At 50.1% G+C, this 21029-nt stretch overlaps 1 protein-coding gene across 1 annotated transcript in view; it reads right to left on the bottom strand.

The window, feature by feature from the left end:
• Positions 1-8599, bottom strand: part of LOC144768000 (uncharacterized) — a 52917-nt gene extending 44318 nt beyond the window's left edge. Inside the window, exon 1 of the mRNA XM_078651394.1 lies at positions 8433-8599. The gene's annotated coding sequence lies outside the window, so the exon portion shown is untranslated. The remainder of the gene's footprint in view (positions 1-8432) is intronic.
• Positions 8600-21029: the final 12430 nt, after the last annotated feature.

Genomic DNA, 21029 nt, shown 5'->3' on the forward strand with positions numbered 1-21029 from the left:
TTCATGTGTTGTACCCTTGCGTGGGGTACATGTTTTTGGCCCTATGTGATCTTTGCGCAATGTGTAATGACCTGCCTAGTGTGATTTCTGCATCATGTATAATGTCTCTGTGCCTATACCTCTGAATGTGTTTTTATGCTTAGGTGGTTGTTTTTCCTAGTATAGTTATGCTAGTGAGTTCATGATTCCCTGCGTGATACATGCCTAAGGTGGTTAGGGTTGCGTAGGTGGTACTTACCTGTTACCAGTGGTTACTGGTTGTGTGCTACATTTGCTATTTGGTGCTACAGTTATTATATGTGCTAAGTGTTATTCCTACAAGTATTCTATGTTCTACAAAGTGCTAATTCTACCAAGTGATAGTTCTAAAAGCGCTCATTCCTCACAGTGGCCCACGTGGCCCTGGCCCGTGTTCCTAATCCCCTGCAAATTCTGCCCGTGCCTATGGCACATTGTAAAGTGTGTGTTTATTATCTAATGTGTTTGGTATAATACAAAGGCTATTTATATATATAACTTTGTGTGGAGTTTCCTTTGTGGTGGGCCTTGGGTGTTGTTGCTGGGCGCGTGCGCAAATACTTAACCTACATTGCCTCCGGGATAAGCCTTACTGCTCGCGTCACGGTACCTAGAGGGTGAGCAGGGGTTATCTTTGGCATGTAACTCCCTTGCCCTAACTAGAGTGGTGGTTTCTGCCTGACTTTGGCACAAGCCTTAGCCAACCGGAAATCCCATTTCTAACAGGCGTCTATAGCTGCAACGATCTGTTGCCCAGAGATTGATGGCTTATGACTGGATGTGAAAGCAAATTAATATAGCACTGAATAACTAGTTCGGGAAAGAAGTGTCCTGGCGCTAGTATAAGCACATACGTATCAAAATCCCACAGCCGCAGAACATGAACAGAAAGGTTTTGATTTGTTTCCTGAAAGAACTCATGTTTTCTTGGGCGCACGGGGCAGGTGGGAGGGCATTCCATTCCAGGTACCTGCAGTCACCACAGGAAGAGAGCAGCCTTCTATTCTGATTTTTATAAACTTAGAGACTTTACGCCGCAAAGCATGATGGGCTCTCACCACTTGGCCAGCTGATACCAGGCAAAAGGCGAGGACATATAAGAATGAATCCCCTGATTGTAGAGCATTTATGACATAAAGTGCTTTATATTGACATCTTTTCAGGACAGGAAGCGGTTGCAATTTGACCAGTTTGTTGGAGATCGACCTTGATTTTATTAACCTCAGAACAAGCCCAACTGCTGTCTTTTTAGCAGCAACAATCTATGTAGGCGATATTCAGATATGCCTACGTATAAGGTGATACAGGAATCCATTCTCAATAGAATCAGAACCTGTACCAGGTCCCTCCTAGATAAAGCAGGGATTAATGGAAGTATTTTTCTGATAACTTTCAGCAGTCAGAAGCCTGTAGAGCAGGTGATTTTAATGTATCCTTTTAGGAACAGATGCAAGTCCACCCAAACTTCCAGTTTGCTGACCTGAGGGAATGGGGTGAACAGAGCTCCCAAAGACACCAGCCGCCACCCTTGTGTCATGAGGCTCCGGTCCCAAATACCACTATTTCCGTTTTTCCACTGTTTAGCGCCAAGGAGTTTGAGCTCATCCAATCAGCTACTTCCTGGCGGCAGCTCCTGAAATTAGTGAGCATTTTATCTGTATTTAATTCTAAACCAATGATTTGTGAATATTCGAGTAGAGGTGATATTGAATGGCTCCATCAGGCGTATTTTCTTCTAATCTAATGATTTGTGTATCATCGAGTAGATGTGATATCGATTATCGAATGACTCGATCAGGTGTATTTTCTTCTATCTAATGATCTGTGTATCATCGAGTAGAGGTGATATTGAATGAATCGATCAGGCTGGCCAAATGGGCCATGTAAAGATTGAAAAGATTGTGGCTCAATATCAGCCGGGGAGGGAGAATTGTCTTAGGGGTTGATCTGAAGTTAGCGGAGGGCACCGCTTGGGTCAGATCTTTCAAAAAGGATAAGAACCAAGCAGGCACTTTCCCCAAAGACCCACCATCTCCAACCTCTGTTGTAATGTGGAGTGGGAGATGGTGTCAAAGGCTTCTGATAGATCTAATCAGATCAGAGCCCCACCTCCCCACCCCCATACATAATTTCTCTAATATCCCACGTGGCTTTAGCTCTGTTGGATCCCTGGATGGACTTTGTGCAGAAGTTGGTCGGACTCAAGGTATTTGGTGAGCTGCTTGTTCACCGTGGCCTCAGTTAGTTTGGTGAACATCAGGAACAGAGAGACAGGCCAATACTTAGAGTTAGAACTGCTGTGACTACTGGAGCAAACATCTGGAAGTAATGTTGTCTAAAACACTCTGATTGGCTGCAGGCTGGGGTGCAACGGAGGGCGAGAACAAGAAGGTTGGGCTTGGATGTGCCCCAGAGTAATTACCAGAGCCTGGGATGAACTCAAACATCCCACCCATCATTTTGCCTATTCATAAATACACCAGGTGTGCCCAGATGTGGGTCCCGTGCGTGTTGCACCGCTGGAATCAAGTCGCACCCTAGAGTCAGAGCCCAGATGTGGGTCCCGTGCTCGCTGCATCACTGGAATGAAGCCGCACCCTACAGTCAAGGCCCAGATAGGCTGAAACCGGTCTTGGGTTGATTGTGTTGTGGTTCAGAAAGGATCTGGATTGGCTCTTCAGGTTGGACTGCCCTATTGGAAGAAGTCTAAAGCTGATTTTCATATGTCTGCTTCCTGTTTGAGGTGGCATTGTGGGCCAACAACCAATTGATCTCCCTCTCCGGCTTGGCCTGGTGAGGACCTAGCAGTGAGCTGGAGTCTAGTGAGGAAGAGGATGTGATCAGGGCCTGTTGAGGACCAGGACGTGAGCCAGGGCCTTGTGAGGACCAGGACATGTGTCGGAGCCTGGTAGGGACCTGGACGTGAGCCGGAGTCTAGTGAGTACAAGGATGTGAGCCGGAGTCTGGTGAGGACCTGGATGTGAGACAGAGTCTAGTGAGGATGAGGATGTGATCAGGGCCTGGTGAAGACCAAGATGTGACCCGGGGCCTTGTGAGGACCAGGACATGGGCTGGGGCCTTGTAGGGACCAGAAAATGAGACTGGGCCTTGTGAGGATGAGGACGTGAGCCTTGGCCTGGTATGGACCAGCACGTGAGCAGGGGCTTGGTGGACCAGGACGTGAGGCGGGGCCTTGTGAGGACAAGGACGTGAGCCAGGGCCTTGTGAGGACCAGGATGTGAGCCAGCGCCATGGGAGGACCAGGACATGAGCCGGGGCCTTGTGAGGATGAGGATGTGTGCAGGGGTCTGGTGGACCAGGACGTGAGCCAGGGCCTTGTCAGGGCCAGGATGTGAGCCAGTGTCTTGTGAGGACCAGGACGTGAGCCATTGCCTTGTGAGGACCAGCAGTTGAGCCAGAGCCTTGTGAGAACCAGGACGTGAGCCTGGGCCTGGTATGGACCAGCGCGTGAACCGGAGCCTAGTGAGGACCAGGACGTGAGCTGGGGCCTAGTGAGGACCAGGACGTGAGCCAGGGCCTTGTGAGGACCATGACATGAGCCAGGGCATTGTAAGGACAAGGACGTGAGCCAGGGCTTTGTGAGGACCAGGACGTGAGTCAGGGCCTTGTGAGGACCAGGACGTGAGCCAGGGCCTTGTGAGGACCAGGACGTGAGCCAGGGCCTTGTGAGGACCAGGAAGTGAGCTGGGGCCTTGTGAGGACCAGGACGTGAGCTGGTGCGTTGTGAGGACCAAGACTTGAGCCAGGGCCTTGTGAGGACCAGGATGTGAGATGGGGCCTTGTGAGGACCAGGTCATGAGCCAGGGCCTTGTGTGGACCAGGACATGAGCCGGGGCCTGTTGGAACAGGATGTGAGCTGGAGCCTGGTGGACCAGGACGCGAGCCGGGCCTTGTGAAGACCAGGACGTAAGCATGGGCCTGGTAGACCGGGACGTGAGCCAGGGTCTGGTGGACCACGACATGACCCAGGGCCTTGTGGGGACCAGGGCGCGAGCCAAGACCTTGTGAGGACCAGGACGTGAGCTGGAGCCTGGTGGACCGGGATGTGAGCCAGGGCCTTGTGAGGACCATGACGTGAGCCGAGGCCTGGTGGACCAGGACATGAGCCGGGGCCTTGTGAGGACCAGGACGTGAGCTGGAGCTTGGTAAACCAGGACGTGAGCTGGGGCCTGGTGGACCGGGATGTGAGCCAGGGCCTTGTGAGGACCATGACGTGAGCCGAGGCCTGGTGGACCAGGACATGAGCCGGGGCCTTGTGAGGACCAGGACGTGAGCGTGGGCCTGGTAGACCAGGACCTGAGCTGGGGTCTGGTGGACCAGGACGTGGCCCGGGACCTTGTGAGGACCAGGACGTGAGCCGGGGCCTTATGAGGACCAGGACATGAGCTGGGGCCTTGTGAGGACCAGGACGTGAGCCGGGGCCTTTAGAGGACCAGGACGTGAGCCAGGGCCTTATGAGGACCAGGACATGAGCTGGGGGCCTTGTGAAGACCAGGACGTGAGCCGGGGGCCTTGTGTGGACCAGGACGTGAGCCAGGGCCTTGTGTGGACCAGGACGTGAGTCAGGGCCTTGTGAGGACCAGGACGTGAGCCGGGGCCTTGTGAGGACCAGGATGGGAGACGTGACATGCTGGACCAGGATACTGAGCCAGCTCTCGCGCCCTTTGAGAGGCCAGACTAAACACCTGGTTTGTCCTCTCTTGCAGGACCAGGGAAGGGTCAGTCCAGAGATCCTAAGATACCAGAGACTGAGGCGCCCCCTGTTTTTCAATGTATTTCTCCCTGAAACAGATAATACTGTGTGAAATCTCCTTGAGAGAGATTCATAATATCACAGATCTCACTGGACTCACAATCTGCAGAAAGAGGCTGAGCATGGAAGCCCTTGCACATGAACTGTTCTACTCTTCTATGCCACGATGTCCTGGGAAGTACCAAACATTTCCGTAGAGTCATCCCCCGAATATTCATGCCTGTACTTTCATGTAATACGTAAGTGCATTCTGGGGGTTGTAGTCTTGGCTACTTTACTAAAGACAGTGGTTTAAAAAATAAACTCCATGCTTGGAGGAGATGTGTGCCTTTGTCACAAGCCATCTGCGGCTCAGTGGTAACTCTGGATACTTTTCAAAAACTCGAATTATGAGCTCTTAAAATAAAATGATATGTCTGGAAAGGAGCCTCTCTGGGCGGTGAGAGCAGCGGCTGAGGTGGTTCACATTCTTCATACCAAGAGAACAGGACAGGCCTCACCTCCTACCCCTACAGGGCATGTTTCATCCCAGCAGACGACACGCCTCCACTCCTCTGCATCCTCCTGGACAGACCTCAACGACTCTGCACCCCTCCCGGATACGCCTCACCTCCTCTGCACCCCCAGCGCAGGAGAGGTACCACCTCCTCTGCACTCCTGGGCAGGCCTCACTTGCTCTTAACCCCATGGACAGGACATGCTTCACAACCTCTGCACCCCGGACAGGCCTCGCCTCCTTTGCTCCCCCTGGACAGGCTTCACCTCCCCAGCCCCCCTGGACAGACCTCTCCTCCTCTGCGCCCCTGGACATGACTCTCCTCTTCTGCACCCCTGGACGGGCCTCACCTCTTCTGCACCCCTGGACAGGCCTCTCCTCCTCTGCACCCCTGGACAGGCCTCTTCTCCTCTGCACCCCCACGGAACAGGCCTCAACTCTTCTGCACCAGCTTCACAGGCCTCATCACCTCTGCACCCCTGGACAGGTGTCACCTTCTTTGCAACCCCCCCTGAATAGGACATGCCTCACCTCCTTTGCACCCTTTGGCAAGCCTCACCTCCTCTGTACCACCCTGGACAGGCCTCACCTCCTCTGCACTCCTGGACAGGCCTCACCTCCTCTACACCCCTGGACAGGCCTCACCTCCTCTATACCCCTGGACAGGTCTCATCTCCTCTGCACCCCTGGACAGGCCTGACCTCCTCTGCACCCCTGGACAGGCCTCTCTTCCTCTGTACCCCTGGACAGGCCTCTCCTCCTCTGCACCCCTGGACAGGCCTCGCCTCCTTTGCTCCCCCTGCACAGGCTTCACCTCCCCAGCCCCCCTGGGCAGACCTCTCCTCCTCTGCGCCCCTGGACATGACTCTCCTCTTCTGCACCCCTGGACGGGCCTCACCTCTTCTGCACCCCTGGACAGGCCTCACCTCCTCTGCAATCCTGGACAGGCCTCACCTCCTCTGCTCCCCTGGACAGGCCTCACCTCCTCTATACCCCTGGACAGGTCTCATCTCCTCTGCACCCCTGGACAGGCCTGACCTCCTCTGCACCCCTGGACAGGCCTCTCTTCCTCTGTACCCCTGGACAGGCCTCTCTTCCTCTGGACCCCTGGACAGGTCTTACCTCCTTTGTACCCCTGGACAGGCCTCGCCTCCTCTGCACCCCTGGACAGGCCTCTCCTCCTCTGCATCTCTGGACAGGCCTCACCCCCTCTGCATCCCTGGACAGGCCTCACCTCCCCTGCCCCCCTGGACAGGCCTCTCTTCCTCTGTACCCCTGGACAGGCCTCTCCTCCTCTGCACCCCTGGACAGGCCTTACCTCCTTTGTACCCCTGGACAGGCCTCGCCTCCTCTGCACCCCTGGACAGGCCTCTCCTCCTCTGCACCCCTGGACAGGCCTCTCCTCCTCCACTACCCTGGACAGGCCCCACCTCCTCTGCACCCCCTGGACAGGCCTCTCCTCCTCTGCACCCCTCTGGATATGCCTCTCCACCTCTGCACCCCTGGACAGGCCTCACCTCCTCTGCACCCCTGGACAGGCCTCACCTCCTCTGCCCCCTGGACAGGCCTCTCTTCCTCTGCATCCCTGGACAGGCCTCACCTCCTCTGCACCCCTGGACAGACCTAACCTCCTCTATACCCCTGGACAGGCCTAACCTCCTCTGCACCCTGGACATGCTTCACCTCCTCTGCCCCCTGGACAGGCCTCTCTTCCTCTGCACCCTTGGACAGGCCTAACCTCCTCTGCACCCCTGGACAGGCCTCGCCTCCTCTGTACCCCTGGACAGGCCTCTCCTCCTCTGCACCCCTGGACAGGCCTCTCCTCCTCCACAACCCTGGACAGGCCTCACCTCCTCTGCACCCCCAGGACAGGCCTCACCTCCTCTGCACCCCCTGGGCAGGCCTCTCCTCCTCTGCACCCCTCTGGATATGCCTCTCCTCCTCTGCCCCCTGGACAGGCCTCTCTTCCTCTGTACCTCTGGACAGGCCTCACCTCCTCTGCACCCCTGGACAGGCCTCACCTCCTCTATACCCCTGGACAGGCCTAACCTCCTCTGCACCCTGGACATGCTTCACCTCCTCTGCCCCCTGGACAGGCCTCTCTTCCTCTGTCCCTGGACAGGCCTCACCCCCTTGCACCCCTGGACAGGCCTCACCTCCTCTGCAGCCCTGGACAGGCCTCACCTCCTCTGCACCCCTGGAAAGGCCTAACCTCCTCTATACCCCTGGACAGGCCTCTCCTCCTCTGCACCCCCTGGACAGCCCTCACCTCCTCTGCCCCCTGGACAGGCCTCACCTCCTCTGCCCCCTGGACAGGCCTAACCTCCTCTGTCCCCTGGAGGACAGGCCTCTCTTCCTCTGCACCCCTGGACAGGCCTCACCTCCTCTGCACCCCTGGACAGGCCTAACCTCCTCTATACCCCTGGACAGGCCTCCCCTCCTCTGCACCCCTGGACAGGCCTCACCTCCTCTGCACCCCTGGACAGGCCTAACCTCCTCTGCCCCCTGGACAGGCCTCACCTCCTCTGCACCCCTGGACAGGCCTAACCTCCTCTATACCCCTGGACAGGCCTAACCTCCTCTGCACCCCTGGACAGGCCTCTCCTCCTCTGCACCCCTGGACAGGCCTCTCCTCCTCTTCTCCCCTGGACAGGCCTCACCTCCTCTGCCCCCCGGACAGGCCTCACCTCCTCTGCACCCTGGACAGGCCTCTCCTCCTCTTCTCCCCTGGACAGGCCTCACCTCCTCTGCACCCCTGGACAGGTCTCTCCTCCTCTGACCCCTGGACAGGCCTCACCTCCTCTGCACCCCCTGGACAGGCCTCACCTCCTCTGCACCCATGGACAGGCCTCTCCTCCTCTGCCCCCTGGACAGGCCTCTCTTCCTCTGCACCCCTGGACAGGCCTCACCTCCTAAATAGCCCTGGACAGGCCTAACCTCCTCTGCACCCCTGGACAGGCTTCACCTCATCTGCACCCCTGGAGAGGCCTCACCTCCTCTGCACCCCTGGACAGGCCTCACCTCCTCTGCACCCCTGGACAGGACATGCTTCACCTCCCCTGCACCCCTGGACAGGCCTCACCATGAATGTCAGGCAAGGGGGGATTAATAAATTGCAGCCAAGTGAGTTGGCAGCTCTCCTACCTGAGCAGAAATCTGTCCGGGCTCTCTCCTCCCCCTGGGGCTGGATGGGGGAGGCAGATCTGGGGTCTGTGAGGGTCTGAAGATGGAGGTAACTGTCCTCCAGACAGGGTTCCTTCCTCCTCTGCAGCAGGCTGGACACACCAGGAGAAACCGGAAGTGATGTCACTACTGCTGCTAGTGCTGTCTCTGCCACCGCTGACCCGGAAGAGGAAACCCTTCTCCCGTACATCCAATGTGCAGCTCAGTGGTTTTTCATCAGCAGGCGAGGAGCACCCTCTGGTGGCCGCTGACGGAACCGCCGCCTCCAGGCTCCAGCAGTGAATACATTTCACACAAACAAGCAGTTATACCTGTAAAGACCTGGGATTTCAGATGTCACAGACGTGAATGTTTTTAAGGGTCAGACAGTTCAAGTACAGGGCCTCATACTTGGTTGCTGCTGTAAAAAAGTATTTATAGCTTCTCTTCAGATGAGCTTCTTCCAACCACTGATGTAAAGGACTTGAGAGTGTTTACAGAAAGGTGACAACTGGAAGTAGCAGTCTGTATTTCAAAGAATATATCTGTATTTCAATGAATATATCTGTATTTCAAAGAACATACTGAATTTCAATTAATATATCTGTATTTCAAAGACCATATCTGAATTTCAATGAATATATCTGTATTTCAATGAATATATGAGTATTTCAGTCAGTTTTGCAATTAAACTGGACAGCTTATTTATTCTTTTAAATAATTTATTTGCAGTTGTTCAATTCCACAATGTCCTAGAAAGCAAAGTAAACAGAGGTAAATACCATGAAGTTTAAGACACCAGATCAGTGACAATGAGGCATAGGTCATGTGTCAAAGCGACAATTGAATGAACAGCTTATTTCTAATTTTTCTATGTCTGTGGCTTATTCCTTATATTTGGTACAGTTTTATATCCTCGAACAAGACTGAATTGTAGGTTCTAATTAGGTTGTGAGTTTCTGGTTTAAGAGCACAACTGTCTCCTAAAATATTAAGATAGCGGCCTCTTCCAGGCTTTGTTGTTTTGTTTACAGTAACCACCATCCTCTCTCAACAAAGATTCACTGACAAACAATAAAGCAATTTATCCTTGAAACAACTAATTCCTAAGATAGAGAGATCAAGTATGAACCAGTAATTTCTCACACAGTTTGCATTGTATCATAAAAATGAGTGGGTATTACTGGTCTGAGGAACAGGGGAGGGGCATTTAATTACTCGAAAATATTCTACTCCTTCACATAGGCCCCTATATCACAGTACACTCGTCACCAATACACCATTGATTAGTGAGTGCGTCAACTCTTTGTAGCATTGTCATGCAAGCAGTCTTGAATGCCTCGATAGTGACATTATTTTGGACGTGCATACATCAGAGCCCTCAAACCTCACTCATCATGAGGACACTCACACATTTGGAGGTCGGTCTGAGGTGTCACTCAAACCTGGCTCATTCTTCCAAAATATGGGGATTAACTAGAACTTCACACGTGACTATTCGGCACAGAGCAGACCCTCTGCCCCACCTTTTAGTGGCAAAACTTTTCTTATATTTCACCATGAGTATTGCACACAGTTCAGAGGAATGTTAAATTGAATGTCAATTTTAGTGAGACTTGGTTGTTAATTTTATCACTTTACATTTGTTCTGATCATGTCTATAAATTCAGTAATGTTGGGTGACCTAAATTGTCATCTATGCCCAAATCTGTTCCCTCTGAACAGAGATTGGTCATGTTGCTCGACGGAGAAGGGCCCACATTTTAAACACACGGTGGAGGGAACAGCTCTTAGTAAGCTCCTAAGAACGTATGCTCTGGAACACACTGGCCAGTTTGGAGAAAGATGGGTCTCTGGCCCCGACCTTTAAAGGAAGAGGATGTACCTCGTACATAGATTACATTTTAGTGTCCAAACTCTTTAGAAACTGGATTAGTTCTGTAAGGATTGAGTGGAGTATATTTAGTGATCACAATCCTCTGGTCCTAGTACTTATACACCGAGGAAGACCTAAGAAGAGTTTACACCCGGACACTGAGCTGAGGGCAACTGATCAGGGTAGACGGCTCAGGTGGTCAAAAATTGACGGTCTCACTCGTAACAAAGCTCCAGGCCCCGATGGCACCCCACCGGACATATATCTTATCTGAGCAATATAGACTTATGGGCCCCCATTCTGACGAGGGTATTTAATGCGGCCGTTAAGTCTGGATTGCCCCGTTCATGGTCTACTGGAATAATTGTCCCCATCTTCAAGAAGGGCAATAGGGACAATCCCCAATGCTAAAGACCAATCTCATTCATCGATGTCTCAGCCAAAATTCTGGGCCAGGTAACCTTGGAACGGCTTATGGATTGGACGGATGAGCATCACATTATCGCAGATACCCAGTACAGTTTTAGATCGGGAGGTCCACTAGTGATCAATGTTTGAACCTCTACATGCTGGTGTCAAAATACACCAAAGCCAACAAAGAAGCCATATTCATGGGGTTCATGGATCTAGTCCAATACTGCTGACAAATAAGCACAAGGTCTTAACTTACCACCAAAACCTTGTGTTAACACTGAAAGTGAACAACCATCTACCTCGTGCAAGTTCAAGTTCAGAAATTTGTATAGCGCACTACTCACCCAGAGGGTCTCAAGGCGTTTGAGGGAGGGGGGTGCTTTACTTATCGAATATCCAGGTTTTTAGTTGCTTTCTGAAGGAGAGGTGGTTCTGTGTAAGGCGGAGGTGGGTGGGGAGAGAATTCCAGGTTTTAGCCGCTAAGTAGGAGAAGGATCTACCCCCATGGTGGATTTATGGATGCGCGGAATAACGGCGAGGGCTTGATTGGACGATCGTAGATTGCGGGTGGGGGTGTAAAAGGATAGTCGCGTGTTGAGCCATTCGGGTACTAGGTCGTAGAGGGCTTTGTGTGCGTGGGTAAGGAGACAGAACGTCATTCTCTTGTTGACTGGGAGCCAGGGAGGTCTTTCAGGTGACCGGAAATGTGAGCCTGACGGGGGATGTCCAGTATGAGTCTGGCTGAGGCGTTTTGGATGCGTTGGAGTTTTTTTGTAGTTTGGCTGTGGTTCCGGCGTAAAGGGTATTTCCGTAATCCAGGCGGCTTGTGACTAGTGCGTGGGTAACCGTCTTTCTTGTTTCAGTGGGGATCCAGCGGAAGATTTTTTTGAGCATGCATAGGATGTTGAAACATGATGATGAAATGGCGTTGACTTGTCTGGTCATCGAGAGGGAGGAGTCCAGGATGAAGCCCAGGTTGCGTGCGTGATCTGTAGGTATGGGTGCAGTTCCCAGGGCCGGTGGCCACCATGAGTCGTCCCAGGCAGTGGGGGATGAACCTAGGATGAGGACTTCCTTTTTGTCCGAGTTTAGTTTTAAACGGCTGTTTTTCATCCACTCGGCTACTTCTTTCATTCCTTCGTGTAAGTTGGTTTTGGCGGTGTTTGGGTCTTTGGTGAGTGAGAGGATCAGCTGGGTCTCATCTGCGTAGGAGATGATGTTGAGGGTATGTTGGTGCGCGATGGATGCGAGGGGACTCATGTATACGTTGAAGAGGGTGGGACTGAGTGATGATCCTTGTGGTACGCCGCAGATGACTTCGGTGGCCTCTGATTTGAAAGGGGGGAGGCGGACTCTTTGTGTTCTTCCGGCGAGGAACGAGATGATCCAGTCTAATGCTTTTCCTTGTATTCCGACGTTGTTGAGGCGTTGTATGAGGGTGCTATGACAGACTGTGTCAAAGGCTGCGGAGAGGTCAAGTAGGATGAGGGCGGCAGTTTCTCCGTTGTCCAGTAGAGTCCGAATGTCATCTGTTGCTGCGATGAGGGCGGTCTCAGTGCTGTGTTTGGCTCGGAAGCCGGACTGTGAGGGGTCGAGGGATTTGTTGGATCAAGGAAGGCGGCGAGCTGATTATTGACGGCTTTCTCAATGACTTTGGCAGGAAATGGGAGGAGCGAGATGGGGCGGTAGTTCTTAAGTTCAGTGGGGTCTGCTGTGGGTTTCTTCAGAAGGGCGCTGAGTTCGGCATGTTTCCAGCTTTCCCGGAAGGTGGTGGATTTGAGGGAGCAGTTGATGACGTCTCGAAGATGGGGTGCGATAATGGAGTCTGCTTTGTTGAAAATGTGGTGGGGACATGGGTCGGTTGGTGATCCTGAATGGATGGAGTTCATCAGGCGGATGGTGTCTTCAGTGGTGATTGGGTTCCAGGCACTAAGGTTGTTAGAGTGCTGTTTTGGTTCGGAGGTGGGTGGAGTGGGTTGGTGTTCGGACTGGTTTTCAAAGCTGTTATGTATGTCGACGATTTTGTTGTGGAAGAATGAGGACAGAGAGTCGCAGAGGTGTTGGGAGGGAGTGATGTCGTTGGTGCCGGCGGTGGGGTTGGTAAATTCTTTGACGATGTTGAATAGTTCCTTGCTGTTTTGGCCGTTGTTATCAAGTCGATCCTTGAATGCTAATTTCTTGGTGGATCGGATCAGTTGGTGATGTTTGCGGGTGGCGTTCTTGAAAGTGGCCCGGTTGTCCGTGGTTGGGTTTTTTCTCCAGGCTTTCTCGAGGGTACGACAGAACTTCTTGGATTTCTTAAGGTCATCGTTGAACCAGGGGGCTTTTTTGCTACCTTGCTTGATGTGATGGTTTTTCAAGGGTGCTAGTTCGTCGGCGCTGTGGGTAATCCATTGTGTGAGGTTGGTGGCTGCTTGGTTTGGGTCCGATGATTTGGCAGGGGGGTTTTGGTGAAGCGATGTGAAGAGGTGGTCGGTGGTAATTTTGTTCCAGTTTCTTCGGGGAATAGGTTGTGGGGGGTTGTGGGTCGTGGTTTTTTTGTAGTTGAAGTGAACGCAGCTGTGGTCAGTCCAATGGAGAGCTGTGGTGTGATCGAAGGAAATGTGCTTGCTGGAGGTGAAGATTGTGTCGAGCGTGTGTCCGGCATAATGGGTGGGGGTATTGACTAGTTGTACGAGTCCGAGGTTGTTCAGGTTGTCCAGAAGGGTGGTGGTGTTGCTGTCATTTTTCTTTTCCAGGTGGAAGTTGAGGTCTCCCAGTAGAATGTAGTTCTCTGAGGGGAGGGCTTGTGGGCTGATGAAGTCTGTGATGTCTTCGCTGAATTGTGTGCGGGGTCCTGGTGGTCTGTAGATGAGGGTGCCTCTGAGTTTGGTCTTGGGGTCGGTGTGGATCTGGAAGTGAAGGTGTTCAGCAGTAGTGAGGTTATCGTCGGAACTGGTCGTGACGCGGATGGTGTTCTTATGGACAATGGCGATTCCTCCTCCTGTTTGGTTGGTGCGGTCCTTTCGGATGATTTTGTAGCCGTCCGGGATGGTTATGGCGAAGTCGGGAGCTGATGAGGCGTTCATCCAGGTTTCTGTAAGGAAGGCGACGTCCGGCGATGTAGTGCCGAGTAGGTTCCAGAGTTCGATGGAGTGTCTGTGGACCGAGCGGGTGTTGAGTAGGATGCACTTCAGGTGGTTAGTGTCAGAGCTCTGTTTGGAGATTGTGGATTTGGTGTGGGTCCTGGTGCTTTCGAACTTGCAGGAGTGGCAGCCGAAGGGTCCATGGGTGTGTCCTGGGGCTGCTTGGTAGCAGATAGGTGGGTGGCTGGTGTTAAGGGCTGAGAGAGTTGTGGCGTCGTACGTTATGCGGGCAGGGAGTATATTGCGGGGACCAGGGGGTCTGGCGCTGGGCGCGGTGCAGGCGTGGACGGGCGTAGAAGGGCTTACCTTTGGCGCACCTTCGGCGCACTTAGGGCGCGTCCGCTGCGTGTGAAAGCTGCGCATAGGTTGTACTGACATAAATGGATAGTGGGGGGGGGCGGAGCGAGGGAGGGTTAGCTGGGAGGCGGGAGCGGGGTGGAGGGACGGGCTGGGACGGCACAACAACAAAATGGCAGCAATAATAACAAAGCGAAGCAGGGTGAGATTGGGGCCCAATGTGTAACAGCAGTGCGAGCAATAGAGCGCAATGAGTAAATTTAAAGCACAAACAGCAGTGATATAGCGCTACGATACCCAGGAGGTCAGGGAGTGAGGGGAGCGACCGCTTCTGCACGGGTCAGGACGGCCACAGCTCTTCACGAGAACGGGATCAGCCTATACTATCAATGGGAGGGAGTGTCAGCTGGGAGGCAGGAGCGGGGTGGAGGGACGGGCTGGGACGGCACAGCAACAAAATGGCAGCAATAATAACAAAGAGAGCAGGGTGAGATTGGGGCCCAATGTGTAACAGCAGTGCGAGCAATAAAGCGCAATGAGTAAATTTAAAGCACAAACAGCAGTGATATAGCGCTACGATACCCAGCAGCAGTCGAGCAATGACACAACGCTATGAATAATTTTAAATAACAAAACCCAGCAGTCGAGCAGTGCGATGCGGGTGATAGAGCGTTAGAGCGTTCTGAGCAATTTTAAAGCACAAACAGCAGTGATATAGCGCTACGATACCCAGGAGGTCAGGGAGTTAGGGGAGCGACCGCTTCTGCAGGGGTCAGGACGATCACAGCTCTTCACGAGAACGGGATCAGTCTATACTATCAGTGGGAGGGAGGGTCAGCTGGGAGGCGGGAGCAGGGTGGAGGGACGGGCTGGGACGGCTCAACAACAAAATGGCAGCAATAATAACAAGGCGAAGCAGGGTGAGATTGGGGCCCAATGTGTAACAGCAGTGCGAGCAATAGAGCGCAATGAGTAAATTTAAGGCACAAACAGCAGTCATATAGAGCTACGATACCCAGCAGCAGTCGAGCAATGATACAACGCTATGAATAATTTTAAATAACAAAACCCAGCAGTCGAGCAGTGCAATGCGGGTGGTAGAGCGTTAGAGCGTTCTGAGCAATTTTAAAGCACAAACAGCAGTGATATAGCGCTATGATACCCAGGAGGTCAGGGAGTGAGGGGAGCGACCGCTTCTGCACGGGTCAGGACGGTCACATAAAGTACAAAAGGCTTCTGGTAGTCTGGAGTTCCTCAAACAGGTGCAGAGCAAAAATCAGTTTTCAAAGAATCAAAGGCTTCCTGACATTCTTCCGTCCAGGGTAAGGGCTCATGCACTTCTTTCGTAATCAAATGTAACAATGGTTTAGTAAGAAGAGAAAAGTTAGGAATCCACTGGCGACAGTAAGAGGTTATGCCAAGAAATGAACAAACATCTCGTTGAGTACGAGGAACAGTCATGTTAGATATAGCAGACACACGTTCGGGAGTCAGTTTCCTCCCCTCTTTCGACAGTAGATGACCGAGATAAGTCACCACCTGTCGACAATATTGAAATTTGGAAAGAGACACTTTGTTACCATGTGCCGCCAAGTGGGACAGCAATTTTACCGTCGCCTCCTTGCAGCCTTCCTCTGTATCAGATGCCACCAGCAAGTCATCGACATACTGGAGGAGCACATTTCCTGGAGGCAAGGTCAATTCATCCAAGATGACCTTTAAAGCCTGGCTATAAATACTAGGACTTTCTGTATAGCCTTGAGGAGCGTGACAAAATCTGAAACTGCGGCCTGATAATGTGAAGCCAAAAATATGTCTGCTCTTTCGTAATCAAATGTAACAATGGTTTAGTAAGAAGAGAAAAGTTAGGAATCCACTGGCAACAGTAAGAGGTTATGCCAAGAAATGCACAAACATCTCGTTGAGTACGAGGAACAGGCATGTTAGATATAGCAGACACACGTTCGGGAGTCAGTTTCCTCCCCTCTTTCGACAGTAGATGACCGAGATAAGTCACCACCTGTCGACAATATTGAAATTTGGAAAGAGACACTTTGTTACCATATGCCGCCAAGTGGGACAGCAATTTAACCGTCGCCTCCTTGCAGCCTTCCTCTGTATCAGATGCCACCAGCAAGTCATCGACATACTGGAGGAGCACATTTCCTGGAGGCAAGGTCAATTCATCCAAGATGATCTTTAAAGCCTGGCTATAAATACTAGGACTTTCTGTATAGCCTTGAGGAGCGTGACAAAATCTGAAACTGCGGCCTGATAATGTGAAGCCAAAAACATGTCTGCTCTTTCGTAATCAAATGTAACAATGGTTTAGTAAGAAGAGAAAAGTTAGGAATCCACTGGCAACAGTAAGAGTTTATCAAAATATACAGTTTCCCTCGCGACCTCTTAAGGTATTAACCAAACACTTTTATATCTACTTATTTTATACACAAGGTGACTCCATATGTAACTATTTTTAAACTTTTTTATTTATTCATTTTTTATCATTTCTTTAAATTCTTCATTCATTTCATAGAAAAAGATTTTTACAAGAACACATTTAAAATTTATAGAACAATTCATCAATAGACATCGTACAGACAAGAAAAACACTGGATATTCATTTATAATACACTCATACAACCATTATCATACATACTGCATTCATTCTACAATCTGTGTCGGAGGGATCACGTGTGGTTATAAAATAAGTAGATATAAAAGTGTTTGGTTAATACCTTAAGAGGTCGCGAGGGAAACTGTATATTTTGATGTTGTTTTCCCCTCTTTCCCTGACCTAGAAAATACTTACAAGAGACTATGTGTGGTGCAAGGAATGTGATGTGAAGGAGTGGAGTGTATGTGATAGGTTAAAATTACCTGCCTAGTGAGTTTCAAACCATTTATTCTGGCTCCCAGGTTGTAAAGCTAAGAATGGGGTAGAACTGGTAGGATACCTAAATTACAATGGGTTTAGGTGTACCTAACAACTCCTGTCTGCCAACATGTTTCGTGCGTCCCCCTAGCACTTCCTCAGGGCTACACAGGGATAGCCCTGTGTTCGCCACTCCTTATCCTAAGCCTAATACGCTATTAAATATAGAAACAATTTTATGCTGCAAACAATTAAGGCATGCATCTGGTACCTACGCGACCGAACTTAATCACGTGGTCATGAAAAGAGGCTTAACTGTGCCCCATGGAGTCGGTAGAGTACAATACCCTGGTTTGTTTTGCTGCCGGGATACCACAATCGGTCTCACCTAGGCCCTTCCCTCCGACAACATTCGATCGGACCCTGGTGAGTGAGGGGACACCTAAAAAAGGAATAATTTTTCCTTTTTTCTTCTTGAAACTATTGTTACTATTCCAACACCATTGTGTGCTTTGGGTAGAGTGTCATAGATACAGGCTGGGTTCTTGGTCTCTGTCCTCAGAGATTGTTTGTGACAGCAATTTAACTGTCGCCTCCTTGCAGCCTTCCTCTGTATCAGATGCCACCAGCAAGTCATCGATATACCGGAGGAGCACATTTCCTGGAGGCAAGGTCAATTCATCCAAGATGACCTTTAAAGCCTGGCTATAAATACTAGGACTTTCTGTATAACCTTGAGGAGCGCGACAAAATCTGAAACTGCGGCCTGATAATGTGAAGCCAAAAATATGTCTGCTTTCAGGATGTATAGGAATGCTAAAGAAAGCATTCTTTAGATGGATAACTGAGAAATATTTAGCCGTAGGAGGGATCATAGTAAGTATCATTGTAATATCAGAAACCACTGGATACTGTGGCACTACCACTTTATTAACCTCCCGGAGGTCAATTACAAAGTGGTACGTATCAGCATAATCAGGACTGCGCCCAATAGGAGCCTTCTTAAAGATAGGTAATATACGACTATTACAAATATTAGAAGCTGTTTCTTCCACCACCCCTTTATCAATCAAATCCTGAATTATCAACATTAATGCCTTTTCACCAGCTTGGGATATTTTATACTGTGGAATACGGGGCAAACAAATGTTTGGTTTCAATGTAATAATAACTGGTGGAATATTTAGTACCCCTACATCAGTATCGCCAACTGCCCATAAGGCAGGGGGAATGTTTGCCACCTCTGGAGGAAGCTGATCAGTTTTCATGAAGTTCTGCTTAGTATATTCTTCTGGTGTTTGGACTGTTAAATATACTCCATCCGGGGAACAATAAATCTTAGCATGCATTTTCTTTAATAGATCCACCCCCAGTAAGTTTTCTCCACATTGCGACGTCAACAAGAATGGAGAATCCACTGTGACCGGACCCACCGTGAATGCAAGGGGCTTTGAAATAGGACTCACCACGGGAACACCAGAAAAACCCACCGACACATTATTTTGCCCAGACAGAGCAGCCCCTGGGACCAACGAATGAGAAATTGAACAGTTCATTGCACCTGTGTCCACTAAGAAATTTTCAGAAACTCCCATGATCTGTCCCTTTACATAGGGTCCCCTTTGATCAACAGGTACTGACACTTGGCCCCCTCTCTGTCCGTGGCTGTCCTATGCACAAAAATATCTGTCCGACTCACTTGTTCCATAATCTTCATTATAATACTGCTTTCCGTTATTTCTATCGAAATAATTCCCTCCAGACTCACCTCGTGTCATGTCATCTTGTCTCATATCAATCCAGTCAGTACCACCTCGTCCTCTGCCTCTACCTCTACCTCTACCTCGCACGGGTCTGGTCTGAGTGGGGAGGTAGGAACACTGAGCTCGTCAATGTCCTTCCTCTTTACAATAAGCACAGTGATTCGGTCCCAAAGTGACGGCTGGCCCTTCTTCTTTTCTTTCAGTTCCTGCCCCCCTTTGACCAGTTCCCCTTGCTCTTCCATTCCAGCCTCGCCCCCTAGCCACCTGTTGCAATAATACTTGAGTTTTAAGATCCTTAGCCTTCTTATCTGTTCTATCCTTACTCTTGTTTTCCCTATGTTCGTAATACTGAGCCATGCTCAGTATAATTGAAGGGGTAGAGGTGGTCCAAGTACTTTCGGCGGCTTGAAGCCGTGCCGATACTTCCGGCAATAAATTAGTGACAAAACGATTAACAAACAATCTTATTCCTCCTTCCACGGACAGACCATGTACCTGGTGCCATACATCGACGGGGACCAATAATCTAAAAATAGTTCTATATCAGCCAACATCATTACTGCTGAGGAGGCTGCCTCAGTGAGTTCTTTGTAATAGGCAGTAGGCTTTTTGCGTGGATCAGGTAATTGCGATTTTAGGGAAAGAACCTCACTTCTCTTCCAAGGAGTATATACCCACTGCTCCTGAAATCGAGCCTCCACGTGAGCTCTAATAACTTGATTAGCATTGTCTTTAAGTTCGGGGATTTCGGGGTGATAAATGGGGTGGACTTACCGCATCGGGTGCTGAGAGTTCCAAGCCGTACTATTAGTAATGAATCGTTGCCGGTATCGCAAAATGGTAACCAAATTCCCATACACATATTCCTGACCTAATTCAAATTTATGGGCCAGATCCACTATATCATATAAAACCTGGGGGGCCCTCCCATCTTCAAACTGCTGTTCCCATTATGAGATCAGACGGTTTGCCATAGTTTCTAATGCATATTGCTGCATAACTGGTCATAATCCTTCATAGTCCCCCAAATATCTTCAAGGGTATAAATAGTGTTACGCACCCATTGGGACGTCTGATCTATTAGCAGATGCTTCTCCTCATACACTACTACCGCCCGTGTATATAATCGCCGAGCACCCCCCAACATGGGGGCTTGAGAGTAAGTCATGTCTTTCTTAACAGGAGTAGGGGTAGCTGACTCAGAGGGCCAGGCTACTGACGACGAAGGAGAAATTAAAGTCATTGGGAACGTAACAGAGATCAACGGACCATCTGTCAACAAGGTTGCGGTGGCAGATGTCGTAAAGGGGGAAGCAAGAATAGCACTACTTGACACAGCAGAAACGGGGGCGTAGGAGCAGTGGCCATCATGATGGGTGCGGAGGGGGCACTAGCAAAAGGTATCGCAGGATACACTTGTTGTGGAACATAAGGGGGCGGAGGACGGGCATTCAGTAGATCCTCTATTTCGTCCTCCGCATCAGGGCGAACTGTGTAACTTTTATCTGTTTGTAATCGAAACTGTCTATCTATACATTCGATTTTCTTTTCTGTCTGATCTTTATCATATGCTATACCTTTTTGCGTTATGGTCTGTCCATTTTGTATTTTTAACAATTTTTCCTCTCTAATTCGACGGTGTTTTGACTCTTTCTGCCATAACTGAAGAGGGTCAAACATTCCTTGTCTACTTCGTTTTGAAAATAATCAGTCTTGTAAATGCTGTATCTTTTTCTCATCGAAAGAGCCAGTTAGAGGCCATCTTAATTCTTCATTATCCTTTGTATACTTGTGCCATAAATTACTAAATAGAATGGGTGTAACACCATGTTTCACATACATATCATAATTTGGGCTGCCCTCCGGTGGGGCGGGTTGACTTTCATCTAATCGTATACTTTTTCGTCGACAACAACATCCAAAACATATTTTGCTAAAACATGACATTTTTCTCTGACAACTGGTTCTTACACTCTGTTACACAGACTCAAAACATGGCCATGTTTCATTCCCTCTCAACATATCATTAACCTCGCACTAACCATACACATTGAATTGACACACAATGTATTACAACAAGAAGGGAAACATTTTTCTTTTTAAAATTCTAAATCATGATTTCAAAAACAACCAGAACAGAACCCGTCGACTCCTGTTCATAGAGAAGTTGTGGCCCACCGGCCACCGGACCAAACAGAAACCAAAAAACATCAGGCAGTCCAAAGACTA

Source organism: Lissotriton helveticus, chromosome 1_1, assembly GCF_964261635.1.
Source record: "Lissotriton helveticus chromosome 1_1, aLisHel1.1, whole genome shotgun sequence".
NCBI lineage: Eukaryota > Metazoa > Chordata > Amphibia > Caudata > Salamandridae > Lissotriton > Lissotriton helveticus.